This window comes from Schistocerca cancellata, unplaced genomic scaffold (genome assembly GCF_023864275.1).
Source record: "Schistocerca cancellata isolate TAMUIC-IGC-003103 unplaced genomic scaffold, iqSchCanc2.1 HiC_scaffold_799, whole genome shotgun sequence".
Taxonomy (NCBI): Eukaryota; Metazoa; Arthropoda; class Insecta; order Orthoptera; family Acrididae; genus Schistocerca; species Schistocerca cancellata.
Genome location: NW_026046810.1, coordinates 43,483 through 59,123, shown reverse-complemented (window position 1 = coordinate 59,123; position 15,641 = coordinate 43,483).

Genomic DNA, 15,641 nt, shown 5'->3' with positions numbered 1-15,641 from the left:
TATTATTTACAATCATACTTGACGCTTACAGGATTTCACTGTTTTTAACAGCTTTTAGTCATAGGTTGATACTGGCGACATCTGTTACTTGTGTGGCTCAGCCAGGTAAATGTAAGCAAGGGTTATGGTGCTAAACTGCGAAAAAAATATAATTATTTTCATGAGAAGGCTGTACCTGTTTATTTATTAATAATTTGTCAAATTGTGGTTTTGTTTTTGAGATACAAGTAACCAACTAGTTTCCTAATGGAAGCCTATTTCTGGTCTTAGTTTTCATGTTCACCATTGAAGAGTTTTAACTTCTATAGCTAGGAAGTCGTGAATGGCACTAAGAATTCAAAAGCTTCGCTCTCAAGCTGTGGATATTCTTTCCTCTTCATGCAGAACACGTGAATCTTTTACGATTTAAATTTTATTTAAGCATGATGTCCAAAGCAAAATATGTTCGTCATCGTCGTGTTCAGATCGCCCAGTTGTACTGACATAGCTGCAAAAGGATTTCGTATCAATCTATGCCTACTATTAGCTTGAGAGCTCAGTTCTGGAAACTAAATTAATAGTTTTTCTCCAAAGTTAGTCAAGCTGTGCATCGTGCAAGGAATGTGAGAACTCACACCACCAACTGGCCCACTTCTGTCTTCTGAAAGAAAGGGACAGACAGAAACACTGCATCCGTATAGACGTTGACCTCAAACGGAGTTCTGCCAGGACTGCTTTGATTTTATCCTTCGCCCTATATTCGTTTTCTTCTCTCCCTTGGAGGTTGTATTCTGTAATATTTAGGTGATTAAAATGATCTGCAAGAAATACGAACTTCACTAGTGAAACAGGAACACTGAAATAATTCAGATAAAACGATTTGGAATCTTTTAGGAACATTAACAATTAAGCTTTTAGTTCCAGAATTGGTCAACACCTCTCCTTTGGAAAGCTACCAAATCTGAGGAGATTCTGATGATTCTAAACAGTCGTTTGCAACACTTTATCTTTAATTGACTTCAAAGCTTTGATCACTTTCTTTAAGCACGTCTTTCAGATCAGAAGGTAAAACTGTGGCTGCCAGAGCCTGTTTGTGGAGAAAGCACTGTGTCCACGATACATTTGGCCTTCCTGATTTAACTTCACAACGAGCTCACTTCTCCTATCAGTGATGGCTTTACTGCTTTCAGTACAAATGGCGATACATTTTTGTCCAATCTCGCATTTGCATGTCATACAAACACCAGGCAGTAGTGCTGGCAGGAAGTGCGTTACAAAATATTATCTCCTGTGATTCTTTAATCTGCTTCAAACTGCGCAAATTGCACAAACTGTGCACGATCTGAAACGTCGGTAGATTCATCAAACTGCGAAGCAATGTCTGGGCTACTCGTTAAGTTTTCGACTAATTGTTCTCGAATGTCACTGGTCATGTTTTATTCTGCATTCAGTGGTATACGTTTTAGCAGATTTGTCTCCCGCTTGCCTAACACAGTTTCAAACATATCCGGAGCTGCTAGCAAAATAAGATTTTCAGAATGTGTGTGCAGCTTCCCTGTCAGAATGCAGATCGGTAAGAAATACATCAGTGAGAAACAGATATGCCTGAAGTTAATAAGTGAGTAGTGAGACATCTGTTGCATAGTTTAATGTATTAGCATATACACTGATATAATGACTCAATAGAATGTAAATGGGAGAAAAGTAAGAATTTGTGGTGTTAAAGTAACTGGAATAAATAATGCCCAGCTATTTGCCCCCTAGTTTAAATGACTACCGTTAACACCTAAAGTAGAAGTTATAAACATGAAATGTGGATTATAATTGACAGTTTGATCTGTGGAATCAGAACTTGTAATTGAGAAAAAATAAAAATGAAAACCTGTTGGTGTTAAGAGAACAGTTTCCTGTATTGTGGCTGTCTGACATCAGTAACTAAATGATAGCACGTCTCAGCTAACTGGAAGAGTCAATTCTCTACGAATTCGTAAGATTTCACCAGTTGGCAGTTCGGTGTTGTCTTGTTAGAATCTGTCCGAAATGTTGGAGGATTCACAGTCTGGGTGCCACAACAACCCCGTAGCAGTGTTTGCCATTAAGTCACCCCCAACTCTTGTAGCAGATTGTCTGTCCACTGTGTGAGGCAGCTCCTACAAGGCTTGCAGAAATAGCTGTAAAAAGCAGAGCAATACACATATGAAGTGTAAAGTCATTCTTTCTGTAAACAACTAGAGAGATTGGGACAGTTACTATCTCCATTTCGAAAGACATCATGATTGAGCAATTCTACTCTGTAGAAAAAAGTTGGGGAATGAGGTCTGCACACCTTCTGAGGATATGATGTCCAAAATCAGGGTGCTGCAACAGTATGGGAAATCTCGAAAGCTGTGCTGTTGGAAGAGTTTTACACAGACAGGATATTGTGACATTGTAATGGATCGCTGGTGGACAACATTTACCAACTGTTGTTGTACTGGTCTGCACGTGCGTCGTACGAGTGTGGAGGGTGCCGTGTAAGGCGGGCTCGGTTGCGCCATGTTTCAGGACCTTCCGCCATGTCGGCAGCTGCTGAGGTTCAGAGGACGGCGGCCGTGGACCTGGGCGCCCTGCTAGACGCGGGCGACGGCGCGGTCGTCACACTGGTGGCGGGAGAGACGCGGCTGGCGGCGCACCGCGCGGTCCTGGAAGAGAGGAGCCCCGTGTTCCGAGCCATGTTCCAGCACGACACGCTGGAGGCCAGCTGCGGCGAGGTCAGAATCACGGACGTGGAGGGCCCGGTGCTGAGGCAGCTGCTGTCTTACATGTACACCCTGCAGGCCCCCCAGCTGACCGACACGACCCCAGAGCTGTTGACGGCAGCCGACAAATACGGCCTGTCCGCGCTGAAGGCCGCCTGTGAACAGCAGGTGGCGGCGCAGCTGGAGGTGGAGACGGCTGCAGCTGCAGCTGTGCTGGCGGTGAGGCACTCGTGCCCCAGCCTAACTGCGGCCGCCGTCCACTTCATAAGGGCCACCGACTATAAAGTAATGGCTACGCAGGGCTGGGCAGATGCTATGCGTAGCTACCCTGAGCATCTGACTGAAGTCAGTCGGCTGCTCAGTGAACCACCAGCAGAAGCCAGGTGAGCCCAGGGCAAGACGTTATTCTGTGTTTACCAATAACGTGTGTGTGTGTGTGTGTGTGTGTGTGTGTGTGTGTGTGTGTTTCTAACAGTACAATATTTGTGACTGTCTCTCCTTATAGCTCACAATGCAGTCATTGTCCTGTCATGACTGGTTTATAAAAGCTCCATATTCAGCCCTTTTTGTTAGCAGTTGTGTTAAGTAAACAAATCATAGAGAGGATAATTTGAGTGTTGAAGAAATCCGTCCTCATTTGATTAGTTCTCTTATAAAGCATGTGTAGAGCCTATTCATCTAGATTTTGGCATCAAGCCTTTGAACAAGAGATCCTTTGATAGTGTACCTAGCAAGTGAGACTACTGCTGTGGGCACAAAACGGACACAGTGACGGGTGCAGTTTGTAGCCGACCAGATGAATGCTCGTGCTGTGATGTTGGGCAGCTTTACTAAAAGTAGCCATCAGTTGTTCGGTACCACTGCTGCAGTTGACACTAGGATAGCTCCAACTGGCATCATGCTGCATAATGAGAAGTTGAAGATTATTATGTATGTTGCTCAGCACCAGCACCAAAATCATTTTAGTATGCTGCGACATGTCGAGGAGGACAGCAACATAGTCAGTTTCGCATTTCTCTTGTAGCCGTGTGGCAAATGCTGACCTGCTGTAACTTCTAGGCATAGTAAAGCATATTACTGTCACAACACGAGTGCCACACTAACACCTCACAGTGTGCATTCAGCGGCCGAGGCGGCTCTGACAGCCAGACCTGGGCACAGGTTGATTGTGAAAGCTGCGACTGCCAGCTGCTGCGCGAACATCCCGTTAGGTGCTGACTTAGGTGACGGCCTTGGAGCAGTACTGGTGATCGCGTTAAAGGTCTGTCCCACAAGCACAGAATGGCTACTCAGAAGTGCTATGTGTCAGTCGGGGTAATCGAGATCTGGTGTCACCGTCACAGTGCCACAGCGTGCATCTGACACAGTATAGGACAGTACGGCAGTAATTGGCTTCCATTTCCTCAGTATATGTGTGCAATAGGCCAGCAACTTCAGTACAAAACTTATTTTGCTACCCCCAAACAGTGCAGTGGTGGTATAACTTAAAAGGCACACCACATGAAATATGCCAGGCCCCAGAGAGTAGCATATTGTTGTGTGTGCAGTAAACATCATCATCTAAGCACAGGGGCTTCCCAGACACACCGTGACCAAACAACAAACCGCGCTGCTGCTGTGGTCGCAGGTTCGAATCCTGCCTCCGGCGTGGACGTGTGTGATGTTCTTCAGTTAGTTAGGTTCAAGTAGTTCTAAGTCAAGGGGACTGATGACCTCAGATGTCCAGTCCCATACTGCTGAGAGTCACTTGAACCAAACGACAAAAGATAATGCAGTCAACAAGACAACATGGTAGCACACAATGCTGGGCCTTCCAGCCACATTTCCTTCTCCCCTCTGTTCAGCCAACGCCTGGGATATGTGCTGCATGTTCCCCTTACAAACATGCAGGAACGGTGTGTACTTTTACATCACTTCAGTGCATGCTGCAGGAGCGTGTGCCAAATGTATGTCCTTCTGTCTTGCTTGAAATTGTCTCTGGCATTACCAGAGGCCACTCAGCGAATCCCACCACGTTTTCCTCTCCTAGGGTACAGCATATTTCATTTCATATCCCATCTGTTGGAGTCTGATATATCTCCCACAACGTCAATATTGATACAATATTTTTGCTACTCATCCGCATTAACTTACATTTCTCTACATTCGTAGCAAGCTGCGGTTCACCATCTCTCTTTTTTTTCATGAGTCTTCTGACCGTAGCACCCACAGCCTACGTGCTCAGTTATTTTCTGGCTGTTTTTCAATCTGTCTCTTCCTCTACAGTGTTTGCTCTGTTTAGCTCCCTAGCACAATGGAAGTTTTAATAGATGTCCTATCATCCTATCCCTTGCTCTTACCAATATTTTCCATATATTCCTTTCCTTGCCAATTCTGTGGAGAGATCCCCTCATTGATTACCTTACCAGTCCACCTAATTTTCAATGTTCTTTGTAGCACCACATCTCAAATGCTTCCATTCTCTTCTCTTCCCAGTTTCCTACAGTTCATGTTTCACTACCATAAAATGTTGTGCTCCAAACGTACAATTCCACAAATTTCTTCCTCACGTTAACACCCGTGTTTGATACTAGTAGACTTCTCTCGGCCAGAAATGCCATTTTACCTGTGGTACTGTTCCTTGATGCACTCCTTGCTCCCTCTGTTAGCAGTTATTTTGCTGTGTAGGTAGCAGGACTTCTTAACTACATTTACTTTGTGCTCATCAATCCTGATAAGTTCATCACTGTTCTCATTTTTGCTACTTCTCATTAAGTTCTTCTCCTTTGATTTAATCTCAATTCATATTCCGTATACATTAGCCTGTTCATTCCATTCAGCATGCCCTGTAATTCTTCCTAACTTTCACTGAGGACAGCTATGTCATCAGTGGATCTTATCATTGATATCGTTTCATCTTGAATTTTAATTCCACTCTTGAACCTTCCATTTATCACCGTCATTGCTTCTTTGGTGTATAGATTGAACAGTAGGGGAAAACGACTACGTCCCTGTCTTCCACGCTTTTTAATCCGAGCACTCTGTTCTTGGTCTTCCAGTCTCATTGTTCCCTCTTGGCTCTTGTACATATTGAATGTTATGTGTCTTCTTACAGCTTACCCTTAATTTTCTGAGAGTTTCGTACATCTTCGACAAGTTAACATTGTCGAACACATTTCCAGGTTGACAGATCGTATGAACATGCTTTGATTTTTCTTCAGTTGTGCTTCCATTATCAACAGCAATGTCAGAACTGCCTCTAGTGCTTCTACCTTTCCTAAAGTCAAATCAATTGACACTTAACAGAACTTCAATTTTCTTTTCTATTCTTCTGTATATTATTCTTGTCAGCAACTTGGATGCATAAGCTGTTAAGCTGATGATGTGACAATTCTCGCACTTGTCAACTGTTGCAATCTTTGCAATTGTGTGGATGATCTTTTTCTGAAAGTCAGTTAGTATATTGCCAGACTCACATTCTACACACTAATGTGAATAGTTACTTTGTTACCACTTCCCCCAATCATTTTAGAAAATCTTATGGAATGTTGTATCTCCCTTTTGCCTTATTTGATATTAAATTTTCTGAAGCTCTTTTAAATTCTGGCTAATAGTAGACCACCTATCTTCCCCATATCAACTTCTGTTTCTCCTTCTATTACAACATTAGCCAAGTCTTGCCCATCATACAGGCATGTCCTACTAACCACTCTCTCCTGTGCATTTATCAGTAGAATTACAGCCACAGTCTTAATGTTACCATCAGTGCTTTTAATTTCACCAAAGTTTGTTTATCTTTTCTATATGTTGAGTGGTCCCAACAACTGTTATTTCCAGATTTCTTTTCTTTTTTGTGGCCATATTGCCTTAGCTTCTGTGCACTTGCTATTTCTCATTTTTAAGTGACGTGTATGTCTGTATTTCTGAATTTCCCTTAGCATTTATGTACTTCCTTCATTCATCAACTGAAGTATTTCTTCTGTTACCCACGGTTTCTTTGCAATTAGCTGCTTTCTACCTTTCCAGCCTCTGTGATTATTTTTAGAGATATCCATTCCTCTCCAACTATGCTACCTCCTGAACTGTTCATTATCGCAGTATCTATAGCCTCTGAGACTCTTCGTCCCTTAGTACTACTATATCCCAATTCTTTGCACACTGATTCTTTCTGATTAGGTCTCTTCAGCTTCAGCCTGCTCTTCACTACTAAATTGTGATCTGCATCTGTATCTGCTTCTGTGTACACACTACAGTCCAGTATCTGTTTTATGAATCTCTGCCTGAAGATGATGCTATGTAACTGAAAGCTTCACATATCTCGCATCCTTTTCCAAGTGTACCACCTCCTCTTGTGAGCCTCAAAGAGAGTATTCGCTATTGCTAGCTGAAGTTTATTGTACGTCTCAACTAGTCTTTCTTCTCTCTCATTCCTAGTACCAAGTCTGTCTTCTCCTGTAACCCTTTCTTCTACTGTTTCCCTTACAACTGCATTCTTGTCCCCCTTCTGACACTTAGATTTTCATCTCCCTTTACATACTGGATTAAGTGTTCAGTATGCTCATATAGTTTTTCTACATCTTCATTGTCAACTTGTGATTTCGGCATGTATACCTGAACTGTCGTTGTCTGTGCTGGTGTTGGTTTCCTGTCGATTCTGTTGGGAACCACCCTGTCACCGAACTGTTCACAGTAGCTCACTGTCTGCCCTACCTTGCTATTCATAATGAATCCTACTCCTGTTCCGCCATTTTCTGCTGCTGTGGATATTACCCTATTCTCTTCTGGCCAGAAGTCCTTGCCTTCTTTCCATTTCACTTCAGTGATGACCACCGTATCCACATCGAGCTTTAACATTTCCCTTTTGTTATTGTCTGGCTTTCCTATTGCATTCAAACTCCTTACGTTCCACGTCTCGACTCGTATAATGTCATCCTTTCGTTGGTCGTTCAATCTTTTTCTCATGGTCACGTCACTCCTGGCAGTCTTCCCCAGGTATCCAAATAGGCACTAGTCAGGAATCTCTTGCCAAGATCATCATGATACTTTAGTCAGTTACCGGCCACATCTCCTGTTGATGCACTTTGTGTCTAATGCAGTAGTTTTCATTGTCTTCTGCGTCCTCATGCCTTTGATCATTGCTGATTCATCTGCCTTACGTGGAAGCTTCCAAACTCAATGGCAAGAGAGTGCCCTGAACCTGTCTGCTCCTCCACCCACTTTTGACAAAGCTGTTAACTGAGTAATCGTGATGTCTTATGCTGGAAGTCTTCGGCTGCCAATGCTGACGATTTTTATTCAAAATGTAAGTGGTGGAAGGGTTTGAACCCAGCACTGAGGACGTTTTTGATTGCTAATTAAAGACGATACTCCTATACCGTGAGCTCCAAAGAGCAGGGTATGATTTCCAGTCAGATACCCCCCAGGGGGCTCACGGTTCTTTCGTGAGTACGTGTGTGGCGAGCACGGGGCCCCATGCTATTGCAGCTATCTTCTTTACAGGGCTGCATTTCCTTGCCCTTCCCCTCCTTTCCTCTCCTTGCTCCTTCCCCTTTGCACTCTCCTCTCCCTCTCTTCGTGTCTTTGCTTATGTTGGCCCCGCTATCCTCCTTGTTATGTTGGTTTTGCAATTTGGTTTTGTTGTGTAATCACCTCGTCGTTTTGGCATTCCCTGATCACCCTGTGGGGATTGACCTCCATTAGTAAATTTCTATTGCGTCGTGTGAGCCATTTGGGGAAGAGCACCTTACCTATTGTCTTCGACGTGTGCCCTCCTAGTTCATTCCACCTGTTCTTTGGCATCTTCGTCTGATGCTAAAGTGCGCGTCATTTATGACGGCGGCTGAGCTTAAGTTCTGCGCATCTGCGTCACAAAACACAGATAGCCAATTGAAAGAGAACGACGTTGCCAGAGCTAGACTGCAGTGCAGGGAACGGACGAGTGTCTTCAGTGTTAGAAACGTTCAGTAATAAATAAAGTAATTAAACAAAAGCAATGTCTTGATAGCAGACTTTCTTTTATAGAAAGTTTGTAAAAAGCATTCTTCATGCTAGTTGCTTCATATTCTATTAATTAATTAAACCAAACAAGCAATAAGCCTCCTAATTCAGGTGATAGCAAGTTTCGCAATAAAGAACAGCGGTAATTGTTTATTTCTTATTGTACTTCGACGAAACGTGAGTAATTCGTAATCATACCAACAGTGTCTGTCGGTATTTTGCGTGATAATTTAAAGTCCTCCAGGAGATCAATTGAATGACAAGCTGCGCAGCCGGCACGGTAGCTCAGCGTGTTTGGTCAGAGGGCTGCGTGCTCTCTATAATAAAAAAACCAACGATCAATTTGAACAGATGTCCTGTGACGTCCATCCTGACCAAACGCAACGAAGTATATCGAACGAAATGAGGAAAAAAAAATCGAATGATAAAGTGTCAAAGCAGTCGAAACACCATGTGTCTGCACAGGCGAGCAGTGCAATGATGACAAAAACGCACACATCGCGGAATGTAGGGAGCACGTCTCTCTAGGAGCGACAGGGATAATGCGACAGTGGTGGCTTTACTTCATAAACTGCACGTCCCCCCCCCCCCAATTGTGAGTTTGCAAATTGTACTAGGGCGCTGCTTCTTTTGGCGCGTACAACTGGCAACGCAGCAATCTCCCGCGTCTGGGCGGGCATGCGCAAACCGCCAAGATAAAAGAATTGAACTATAGCGTGCGTAGTCTGCACGGTAGCCAGCCCGTGTGGTGGGGTTGCTATGTACCCTTTTGGTTGAGCCCCCTGAACACATAGGGATCACACTTCCGATACCTGAACTGTGACCACCTCAAGTAAGCCTAGCAGTGTTTGCTTGTCGTCCTGGAGAATCGGAACTCCAGGGAATGGCTGCCGTGCCAGACGGTACTCGCTGTGGCTCAGTGGCGCACGTGAGGAGAGCCCCTGGTCGGAGTGGGGGTGGTATCAGGGTGGACAGTATCCAAATGAAATGCATATGGGTCCAGAACTATGGCCGTTCTTCTGCGGCCGTCTCTCCACGAGGAACTGATTCTTTTAGTGCTGCTTCTCCTGCCCCTTCGGCCTTCCCTTCCGTGGCTACAACCTGGGAGGAGGGTCAGGCCTGTCGGCTAGGGGCAAAACCTTTTCCCCACTATCTGGTTAGCACCAGGACTGATGGGGATACTTTAACCAATAACAAACCATTATTTTTTGTGGAACACATCGAAGACAAGTTTGCCGAAGTGGACTCTGGGCAAGATGGGGTCGGGTTCGTTGTTCTTCAAAACTGCTTCAGCTGCCCAGTCTGCTGCCCTTCGTGCCTGTAACCATCTTGGCACAATTCCTGTGTCCATTAGCCCTCACCAGTCTCTAAATATGGTTCAAGCCGTTTTTTTTCACAGGGACCTCATCCTACAAACTGATGAGGAACTTATGGACAATCTCGGAAGGCGGGGTGTTCACTTTGTTCGGTGTGTTCAGAAGGGTCCTAAGGACAATCGTATTGATACTGATGCCTTTATCCTGGCCTTTGAAGGGGATACCCTCTCTGAGAAAGTAAAGGTTATGGTTTATTGATGTGGTGTGAAGCTGTACATCCCACTTCCTATGAGGTGTTCTAAGTGCTTGCGTTTTGGACAGGTCTTCCTGCTTTTCGCAGGCCCCTCTTTGTGGTGACTGGACGTCCACTCCATGAGGGGAGTTCCTGTGTTCCCCCTCTTGTGTGTGTTAATTGTCATGACAATCATTCTCCACGTTCACCAGATTGCGCAGTATATAAGAAGGAAAAGAAGATACAGGAGTAGAAGTCCCTTGATCTCTTAACCTACACTGAGGCTCGTAAGAAGTATGCATGTCTTCACCCTGTGTCCGTGACTAGTTTTGCTTTAGGTCCATCTTCACCCCTTCGTCCTCCCTTCCTCACCCTTCCTTACCCCAGTCCTGAACCCCTCTCCTACCCCACTCCCCTGTGGCTGCCACACCCTCCTCTGGGTGCTGCTCCTCCTCCCCAGCCAGAGAAGTGTCCCACTTCTTCGCCGTCTGACGGCCAAGGGCGCCCTTCCCGGCACCTTCCAGGCCAAAATTCTGCTTCCATGCGATGACTGCGAGAACCACGGTCTGTGGGCCCCTAGGTTGCCTGATATCTTTCTGTTCCCGATCTTACTGCAGCTGGCTCCTTTATGCCACACAGCCCTCGTCGATCTCAAACAGAAAAGAAGAAGAAACAGAAGTCCCGGGACAAGGAGCCTCTGGTGTCTCCAGAGGTCCCATCCTTGGCTTCTCAACCCGATTCTGACGTGTTGTTCATGGATGTTGCCCCCCTCCTTGTCGGTGACAGTTGGTGACTTGTTTTAGCCTATTCAACCCCCATTTGAATCATTGTTCTATGGTTATCCAATGGAATTGTAATGTGTATTACCACCACCTACCGGAGTTGAAATCCCTTACTTCGTCTTACTCTGCAGCTTGTTTGGTTCTACAGTAATCCCATTTTACTGATGATCACTCACCGACCTTCTGTAGGTTCCGTGTTTTCTGTCGAAATTGGGTTGGCCCCGTGCAGGTCACTGGTGGCGCGTGTACGTTGGTCCGTACAGATGTTGCTAGCACGTTGATTCCTCTTCAAACTACATTGGAAACCGTTGCTATTAGGGTCCACCTGGACTCTAAGATCACAGTTTGCAATCTTTATCTCCTTCCTGACAAGACACCATCTAGACGAGGTCTTCTCATAGAGCAGTTTCTTGCAGACCACAACTTGTGCCTTCTTAATGATGGCTCCCCTATTCATTTCAGTGCCAGTAATGGTACCTTTTCTGCCATCGGTCTTTCTCTTTCTTCTCCCTCCATCTTCCCTTCATTACACTGGTCGCCACACGACGATGATGTGATAGTGACAATTTCCCATTGATTCTTTCGCTCCCTTCCCGCTGCCCGATGGGCAGGCTACCTCGTTAGTCTTTCCAACGTGCCGATTGGCGTCTATACACCGCACAGGTTGTTTTCTCCCTCTTTGTCAGGTTGTATTGATAACGTCATACGTGACAAGTCTGATGCGATTGTTCGCGCTGCTAGCCTTGCTGTACCACGATCATCTGGACCATTTCGCCGCCGGCAAGTCCCATGGTGAAGTATGGCAATTGCCATTGCCATTCGTGATTGCCGTCGAGCTTTGCAACACCTTAAGAGACACCCATCCGTTGCCAGCCTTATTACCTTTAAACGCCTTCGTGCTAAAGCTCGTTACTTAATCAAACAGAGCAAACAGATGCGTTGGGAATGCTTTGTTTCTTCCCTCGGTTCTACTGTCACCATGTCACAGGTATGGGCTAAACTTTGCTCTCTCCAGTGTTGCCACTGGCAGACCACCCTCACAGGCCTCCACCCCCAGAGCATCTGGTGACCCATTTTGCAACGGCATCATCATCATCAGCCTCCTATCCGGCATCTTTCCTTCACCAGAAACAGCGGTCTGAAGCTTCCGCCTTATGTTTTACCCCTTGTCAGTCAGAATCTTACAACAAACCTTTTACTGAATGGGAATTTCTTTTCGCACTTTCTTCTTTTCGTGATATGGCCCCTGGCCCAGACTCCATTCATAACCAACTGCTTCAACATCTCAGTGCTCCACAACGGCAACATCTTGTCCTGTTTTTAACCATATTTGGCTCCAGGGTGACTTTCCTTCTCAGTGTAGAGGTAGCATCAGGGTTCCTGTCCTTAAGCCTGGTAAGAACCCCCTGTTTGTTGTAAGCTATCGGCCAATTAGTCCGACAAATGTCGTTTGCAAGTTACTTGAACAGATGGTAGCCCGTCGGCTCAATTGTGTCCTCGAGTCTCGGGATCTATTGTCCCCTTACCAGTGTGGCTTCCAAGAGGGACGGTCTTCTGTCGATCATTTACTTACCTCGCTTGGGATCGGCAGTGCGACAGGCTGTTTCCCAGCACCGCCATTTGGTTGCAGTATTTTTCGACCTTCGCAAGGGTTATGACACGGCTTGGCACCATCGGATCTTCCTTACACTTCATCAGTGGGATCCACTCCCGATTTTTATCCGCCAATTCCTGTTCTACTGGTTGTTCAGGGTTCGGGTTGGTACTGTTCTTAGTTCTCCACGGACCCAGGAGACTGGCATCCCACAGGGTTCTGCATTGAGTGTACTTCTTTTCCTCATTGCTACCGATGGACTTGTGGCCTCTGTCGGTCCTTAGATCGCCCCTGCCCTGTATGTGTATGATTTCTGCATTTGGGTTAGTTCCTCTTCGATGGTTTCTGCAGAGCAGCAGTTCCAGGGAGCTATAGGGCATGCCTCTGTATGGACCCTCTCACACAGGTTTCAATTCTCACCTTTAAAATTGCGAATGGTCCACTTCTGTTGCCGTACTACGATCCACCCCATCCGGAGCTCTATCTCGGTGCACAATGATTCGACAGCAATCTCACGTGGCTGCCTCATATCGGACTTCTGAAGGTAGGATGTTTCCATAAACTCAGTCCTTCGCTTCCTTACCCACACGTCTTGGGGTGCAGACAGTTCCATCCTTCTCCGCCTTCATCGTGCTTTAGTGCTGTCTCACTTGGACTATGTTGTCAAGTTTATGGTTCGGCTACTCCCTCCACACTGCACCTGCTGGATCCAGTCCACCATTGCAGTATCCGTTTGGCCATTGGTGCCTTCCCTACTAGCCCTGTTGATAGTCTCCTGGTTGAAGCTGGGATCCCCCCTTTCTGTTTGGTGGTCCCAACTTCTGGTTTCTTATGCAATCACTGTCCATTCTTCTCCCACTCATCCTTCCTTTTCTATCCTGTTCCCCGACCATGGACGTCGCCCATCTGATTCCAGTTGGGATCCACCTTGCGTCTCCTTCACCATGAGTTTCAGCTTCGTTCTTTGTCCTGTTTACCATGCTCCGTCCCCACCACCCCCTCTAGGTTATTTCTTCAGCCCTGAATTCGAATGTATCTCCGCCGAGGCCCAAAAGAGTCCATCCCCCCCCCCCCCCCCATGGTGTTCCTTTGCTTTTTCCGCCAAATTTTATGGGAGTTTCAGGATGTTGTTGTTTTTTTACACTGATGGCTGTAAATTTGTTGATCATGTGGCCTTCATGTCCTCTGTTGGCACGGAAAATCATCTGCTGCCACCTACATGAGGGCTGTTTACTGTGAAATTGATGGCAATTTCCCAGGCCCTTACCTTTATTAAACAGTCCCGGCACAACCGCATTTTGTTATGTAAGGTCTCAATGAGTGGCCTTGTGGCTGTTGACCAGTGTTTTTCCCGCCATCCCTTGGTCTCGGCCATCCATGACCATCTCGCTGATCTTCACTGTGCTGCTTGTTCCATTGACTTCCTTTGGGTCCTTGGTGATGTGGCTATCCCAGGTGATGAGTTTGCTGATCGTTTGGCTGGGGGAGCAGTCACTCCCCCCCCTCCCCCGTTCTCTGTAACCCCTCCTGCAGCGGATTTACGGTTTCACATCAAATCCAACTTCGCACAATCATGGGCCAACTCTTGGGTGGCTACCTCCCTGTCTAATAAACTTCGTGCGATTAAGGTGACACCTGCCCAGTGGCGTTCTTCCTTCCGCATCTCCCAAAAAGACTCGACTACACTGTGTCGTCTCTGCATCGGCCATACCTGACTGACCCACGGTTTTCTTTTGCGTAATGAGCCACCCTCACTTTGTGGTCGTTGAGCCTTCCACTGAGTAACCCACATTTTCGTGGAATGCCCCCTTATTTTGGCTCTGCGTACTAAGTACATATTTCCCCATGCTTCACCGTTGATGTTGGCTGAGGATTTCTGGATAGTTGAACTGGTTCTCAGTTTCCTCTGGGAAAGTGGTTTTTATTCTCAGTTTTAAGGTTTTTAATCTCACTCTGGTGTTGAGGCGTGGTGGTGAGGGTTGGGGTATCTCCCACTGTAAGCTGTGTTAGCAGATTCCTGACTCCCCTCCTTGGCCAAGATCCTCTTTTCTTCCCCTTTTACTCTGTTTTTATCACTTTTTAGAATTTGTTAGTCTCCTTTTGCCATATGCACTTCTACATTCCAGTGGTTGAACGCTCTTGCCCCTACTGCCTCAGAGGTGGGATATTTCCTGCCTCTAGCATAGCCTTGGGGTCGCTCTCTTGCTGACTTCCCTCTTTTTTTTACCATTTACGACAGGACTGCTGTTTTACGCTTTTTAGCGTTTTCCCTTTTGTTGTTCTGACTTTTATGAGATGTCAAACTGTCTGAATGGACCACATTTGAAACAATGGACAGGTGACGTTGCTGTTTGGTCCCTTCAACCTCAATCAACCAATAAACATCCAGTCAGATATCCAGTACAGAGGATGCTATGAGCGGAGACAGTAATTCAGTCAGCACAGTACCGTGGTCACACACAATGCTGGGCCTTACAATCACATTCTCGTCTCTGTTTAGCCATCACCCAGATTATGTGCCATGGTTTCCTTTCTACGAAACACACAGGTACGGTGTGCTCTAGTTACCTCACTGTACCGGATGCTGGAGGGGCAGGTGTCAAATGTCTACCCTTCTGCCACAGCTGCAATTCTCTCCGGCATTATCGGGGGCCACTGCAGTGAATCGCACGAGTTTCCTTGCACTAGGGTGTGGCAGATAACATTTCCTATCTGTCTAATTTTGTCTCTAGCATGTTCCACACCGTCAGTATTGGTGTGACGCTTAGATCCAAGTATTATTTGTTACCCTCTGTCTCTCAGATTCAAATGCTTCATACTAAGTCTTTCTTTTCTTTTTGGAGTTTCTTGAATGTGTTACACTACTGGTAACTCAACATTGTTTGTGAAACAATATTGCCTATCCTGTCTAATCCATGTTTTCTTATAGCAGTAGCCTGTACTGGAATTTTCTGTCTGGTTTGTCCAGCTTAATTTAACATGAAAATTAATGTTTTAGGAAGAAGTACATCACCTCTGCTATCA